The 6,828-nt window shown below is 32.1% G+C and overlaps 1 pseudogene; it reads left to right on the top strand.

Annotated features, from left to right (window-relative positions):
• The first annotated feature begins 1,181 nt into the window (after window positions 1-1,181).
• LOC140689632 (olfactory receptor 6C2-like) lies at window positions 1,182-2,910 on the top strand (annotated as a pseudogene).
• The last annotated feature ends 3,918 nt before the right edge of the window (window positions 2,911-6,828 follow it).

Here is a 6,828-nt window from a genome sequence, read left to right as displayed (position 1 = left end):
TCTCCACTAATAATAAACATTCATAAAATAAAGGATTTTATTCAAATAATAAAGAATTACAATATTCAAAATGTCTTATTATATGTGTGGTTTTTTTAATGAGCTGTGTAATTGAAATGCTACAGCTGTCCTCCTGACTTGTGTCAAATGCTGCTGTAACATCCTCCTGTCTCAAGGACCCAGTCCCCACTGACGACTGCTTTACTTGTCTGTGCCACACTTCGTTACCCAGGAAATTAAGTAATGGTTCTTGACTGCAGGTCAGTAGGGACTGTTTCTTTTTTTCACTTAGTGGCATTTTTGGCAAATTAAAGAGAAAAGTCACATTGCACATTGGAAAAGCATGTCTCTGTGTCCTGATGGTTTAAAATGCATCTCCTCCACCCAGTGGGGAGACTTCCTCAGCCCTTAATATGATTTATTTTTGTTTTAGTGATGGAGAAAGCAAGAAAATATTTGAATATTTATAATAGCACTAAGCGCAGCATATGCAAATCTTCCCAGTTTGTTGGAGATGCTGAACAAAGGGAGATCTATGTATTCCCAGACACGCCCTGAATGTGAAGATACAAATACCTTTATTAAAACATGACTTTAACATTGTAATTTTAAATTTGCTGTGTTTAAACAACCATTAGAAGCTCTGATTTACTAACAGAGGAGTAAGCATGATAAGGTTTGTCTCTTTGATTGTAATTGCCTTGTAGGATCTAGGTTATATTTTCCTCTGGAAACAAAAATGAAATTTGGTAATAATTTACATTTTTAATGTATATAAGATACATTATTCAGATGTCAAATTTTAGAATGTATTTCCCTTATGTAGATAAATCTCACTGCCTGGGAGATTTCTTAAGATATGTAAAAAAATCTCTATCTCACTAAATATAAGAAATACACAGTGTATTCAACCTCAAACTAAAAAGAATGTCTTCCTGTATAAAGAAGTATACAAGCATGCCCTTTCTTTCCTCTTCTCATCCTCCCTACAAATAACACTGTGACTGGAATGAACACCTCTTACAGATCCCTGTGTTCACATTCAGCACTCTGAAAGATACAATACTCAGAAAACAGATACTTACACTTTATTGTCAATCTGTTTACTAATTTCTATTATAAAGTAAGTTGCAATGTCTTATAGAGAGAGATATATTTCAAGAACTGAAAAATGGTCAAAGATGAAGAGCAGAGTAAATTTCACAAGGATGCACATATCATCTGAGAGGTTAGGAGAAAAATGAAAGGAAGGTAGGTAGACTGAATATGAATATATATATGTATTTTTATATTCCTTCTACATCTCAATTTGATATAACTACTTGAATAGAAGACTAAATTTACTAAGAGAATTTTAACTTTTGTGTAGCCATAATCCTCAATTAGTGACTTTTCTCTATTTTGGAAACACTGGAGCTGGGTACACGGTCACAACCTAGACTGCCCAATCTCAGGAAGAAGAGATTGCAATAGGTCAAACAATAAAGCAAATATACTCATAAAACAAATGAACCAGGTACACAAGGGGAAAATAATTTTTCTTGATTGATGTCAGAAAACTCCAAGACATCAAACACTAATTGTACATTAGAAACATCTGAATCCCTACTAGTGTAACATCAATGATGATAATTCATTGACTGGAAGGTGCAGAAGGGAAGAGAGGGCAGTCATCACATGCATCAGCAGGAAACATACACACCTTCAGGAAAGATAATGCAAAAACAGACACGTGGACTACGTGGCAGGGGTTGGTGGGTGAGCATCATGGCTTAGGTAGTTTATAAGAATTAAACACACTTAACCTAAAAACTAGCAACACGTAAAATGTGACTACACATATTTATTTATAGACAATATTGTATGATTAAATATAAAAGCTTAAAAACATTAATTTTACGTCAGTTAAAATACTCTACAATCTATAAGCAAATTTCTCTGAATATCACACAGAGATTGGAGAGAAGTCAGAAGTCAGTGACAAGAAGTGGTACAGTAACAACATTCATTCCTCTGGGACTCACAGATGACCCTGAGCTACAGGTGCTGATTTTTATCTTTCTATTTATCAACTACACACTGAGTGTAACTGGAAACCTGACCATCATCACACTCTCATTTGTGGATTCCCATCTTAAAACACCCATGTACTATTTTTTAAAAAAATTTTCTCCTTCTTAGCTCATTCACATCTTTCTGTATCCCCAGATACCTGCATAGCATAGCAACAGGTGACAGGGTCATCATCTACAATGCTTATTTCATCCAAGTGTTTATCACTGACCCATGTGGAGTAACAGAGTTTTATCTACTGGCCGCCATGTCCCATGACTGCTACGTGGCCATCTGCAAACCCCTGCATCATGTGACCATCATGAGCAGCTGAGTCTGAAGGAGTCTTATCATCTCTTGTTGGATGGCTGGTCTGTGTATTTTAATCCCACCACTTAGGCTGGGTTTAAACCTAAAATTTTGTGACTCTAACAGGATTGATCATTTTGCCTGTGATGCGTTTCCCTTAGTGGAAATCTCATGCTCAGACCCATGGTTAATGGAACAGACTGTTATAATCTGTGCTGTGCTGACCCTGAATAAGACTCTTACTTGTGTGGTTCTGTCATACGCTTACATCAGCAAGACAATTTTTTGGTTCTATTCTGTTCAGCAAAGGAAAAAGGCTTTTTCCACCTGTTCTTCCCACATGATTGTGGTTTCCCTCACCTATGGCACATGCATTTTCATCTATATGAATCCTGCAGCAAAGGAAGAAGTGACTATTAAAAAAATGGTTTCACTGCTCATGTTTTCTGTTGCACCTACATTAAACCAATTTATTTATACCTTGGAAATAATCAAGTTAAGAAAGCCTTTAAGGACTTAATCAAAAGAACTGCCTTGTTCTCATCTTAGTAGGAGAAAATAATATTTTTAAAACATTGTGTCAAGTTCAAAATTTGTAGATACTGACAGGCATATGTAGAATAGATAAACAAGATTATACTGTATAGCACAGGGAAATGTATACAAGAACTTGTGGTAGCTCACAGCAAAAAAAAATGTGACAATGAATATATATATATGTATGTTCATGTATAACTGAAAAACTGTGCTCTACACTGGAATTTGAAACAAATTTGTAAAATGACTATAACTCAATGAAAAAAGTTTTAAAAAATAAGAAAAAAAACCCCAAATGTGGCACCTCATTTGAAAAAATTAAATTAAATTAAATTAAATTAAAAAAACATTGTGTCAAAAACAAGAATAAATAGCCACAGAGATTTATTTTTGAAGCTTGTAATCTTCTTTGTTTTTTAATAATACACATGTGAGTAACAGCAAATTTCTCAACCTTTCTTTAACCGAGATTCTGTTGAGCCCTACTCAAGCCATTTTTGTATCTTTATTATTCACACCAATAACTGATAGTTTTGCATGTCAACTTCTTAAAAAATCACTTTGAAAAGAAAGTAACTTTATAAAATTACTTTAATATATAATAAAATTCACTACTCTGGGTATAAGGGTAAATATAGGGTAAATTTTTGATAGCTCTTCTCAAATATAGACAATAATTACATGAAAGGCATAATTACATAAAATGTCTATAATGAATGATCACATAATTTAAAATAAATGTGAGAGAATAATACTACTTCCAATACTGAGAAGACAGAGAAAATATGTATTACTACAATGAACACACATAAACAGTGGATGAAATTTAAGAAATATTCTTTTGAATCTATAGCTGAAATCATTGCAAATTGTTGAATAGAATGGATTAGAAGTAACAATTTAATTTAAGGTAGAGCAATAATCTATAAAATGACATGACTACTTAAGAGAATACAGACAGGGTATGGGAACAAGTTTTGCAGAATGATCACAGAGACTTAGGTCTGAGTTTCAGGATAAGTTTAGTGAGAGCACTTGATGATGCATTAGGTGCACACTCAATGAAAGTCTTAATTAAGAAAAATCATGCTCTTTTTCACAGAAAGTTTACATTTTTTCCTGAAAACTATTGTCTACTGCTTATAGAACTATGAGTCAAGCCAGAAACATTCCCCAGTGTATCTGATACCTGTGCCAACATCTAACACAAATTAAGCTTTTAGAGTCCAAATTTGGTCATAGTAATCTCAATTGTTAGATACACTGAATTGAAAAATCCACACAAATAAAATTCCTTAGAAATGATGGTACTTACACCAAATTAACTATTTGGTATCTGGAATGCAATGAAATACAGACAAGGCTTCACAAATTACTCGGAACACTGAGAAAGCTGTATTCACTAGGAATTCCATTACTTTACATGTATTCATTACTTACAAAAATGTAAACTAGCCAAAAAGAGAGAAACTTATCCTAATAAATTTGAAAAATAAAAATAAAATAAAACAAAAGTAAGTGAAAAATGTAACTTACTAAGGGTAGAAAATGAAATCAATTAAATAAGCTAACAAATTTAAAAGCCAGTTCTTTCAAAAGTCCAACAGCATAGATAAACCCCACACCAATGAATGTAATGAATACAAAACATAAATGTTCAACATTTTGTTGGAAAACCTTGCATATGCAGTAACAGAAGAAATTAAAACATCAGGATAAATATGGGAAGGGATAAATAAAACTACTGAGTTGATTTTAAAGACATTCACATTTTGCTTTCTGAAACGGAGGTATGTCATACAATGGATGACATCAATCATTCATAGTTTAATTGGCAACATTTTTTTCAAAACTGATATTTTATATAATGATATGTCTTACAATTGATGATATCTTAAAATGGATGCAATTCAACATATTTCTTTTATCCTGAGGATATTCTTCCATACCCAGAAAACTGAAGATATTCTACTAGGAAAGCAAGGAAGTTAATAAGGAATTTATTACTTTTGTCAAAAAAATTGGTATTATTTAAAAATCAGTAGGCTGTCATAGCTATAAGCAACAGGAAATCAATGAGCAAATATTATTTCAGTCATAACAGCTGTAAAAATGTAACAACAAGAGAATAAATTTAACATAAAAGAATAGCACACATGTAAAGAAGGTATAAATACAATTAGAACAAGAGATATCATCAGTATACTTGGTTTCAAAATTTTAATATGAGCATGAATATGTGTATAATTATACATTAATTATGTATTGTGGAAACACATTTTTATCTATTTATTTGTACATAGTCACTAAGCAAGTAGAATATTAAAGGAAAACAGATTTTAATGCAGGTTATCTAAAGTAGAAACAAAGTGGTGCAATCAGGAAGAAGAATGGGTAGAATGAGAAAAAATGAAATAAAAATAAAACATTGACCATACAGTCCTATGAAATGTGCAGGTCTGGGCATACATAAATTTGGGTGTAAATAAAGAAGCTTTTTTTCAAATACATTTCCATCTACAAAATGACAGCTGATCAAATTTCTGTTGCCAAGTGAAAGAAATTAAGTCACAGTTTATTTTACACTGATCCAGTAACAATAAACAAAAAGCGCAAAAAAAAAAAAACCCTTGAACTGTAAATGTTTCACATTATACAATGGAATATTATTCACCAATAAAAAATAGGAAATCATGCCACTTGCAACAACATGGCTGGAATTTAAGGGTATTATATTAAGTGAAATATGTCAGATAGAGAAAGACAAATACTGTAAAATCTCACTTGTATGTGGAAACTAAAAAACAAACAAACAAACAAAAGACCAATCACATAGGAAAAGTCATCACATCTGTGGTTACCGGAAAGGAGAGGGTAGTGATGATGGGGGACGGGGATTTGTATAAATTGGAAGAAATTAGGCAAAAGATACAAATACCAGTTATAAGATAAACAAGTATTGGGGATGTAATGTAGAACATGATGACTATAGGTAACACTACTGTGAGGTATATTTGGAAGTTGTTAAGAGAATAAATCCTAAGAGTTCTCACCATAAGGAAAAAAAAATTGTATCTATATAAGATGAATGTTAACTAAACTTACTGTGGTCATCATTTCAAGATATATGTAAGTAAAGTCATTTTGGTGAACACCATAAATGACATGCAGCACTACTGTATGTCAACAGACTCTCATAAAACTGGGAAAAATTTTATAAAATTCCCATAACACTATCAGGAGAAGAGAATGCTAAACTCAAAACAAGCAGTATGAAGAATGTTAAAAAAGATTAGAGGGGAAATAAATAAAAAAGAAAATTGAAAACTATATGAAAAATCAACAAAACCAAAAGTTAGTTATTTGAAAATATCAACAAAATGGGAAAATATTTATACTTTCATTGAACATGACAAATAAACAAAGATTCAAGTGACTAAAATCAAGAAGAAAAAGAAGGACATTACTAACATCACAGTAATAAAAAGAACTATAAGGAAACACTAAGAACAACCATAAACCTGTGAAGCTACCTACAGAAGATGGACAAATTCCTAGAGAGATACAAACCACCAAACTTGACTCAAGAAGAAACAGGTGATTTCAATAAATTTATAGGAAGTAGAGATATTGAATTAGGAATCAAAAAACTTCCCATAGATTAAAGGAGTAACACAAGATGAGGATATTACACTTGTCAATATATATGCACCCAATATAGGAGCACCTAAATACATAAAACAATTACTAACAGAGATAAAGGGGGATATTGATGGGAATACAATAATAGTTGGAGATCTTAACACCACATTAACATCACTAGACAGATCTTCCATACCGAAAATAAACAAGGCAACAGAGAAACTAAATAATACAATAGAAAAATTAGATTTGGTGGATATTTTGAGAGCATTACACCCCCCAAAATTA

The sequence above is a fragment of the Vicugna pacos genome, chromosome 27, assembly GCF_048564905.1.
Source record: "Vicugna pacos chromosome 27, VicPac4, whole genome shotgun sequence".
Lineage (NCBI taxonomy): Eukaryota > Metazoa > Chordata > Mammalia > Artiodactyla > Camelidae > Vicugna > Vicugna pacos.
The sequence above is the reverse complement of the archived record's forward strand: the minus strand, read 5'-3'. Positions and strand labels throughout refer to the sequence as shown.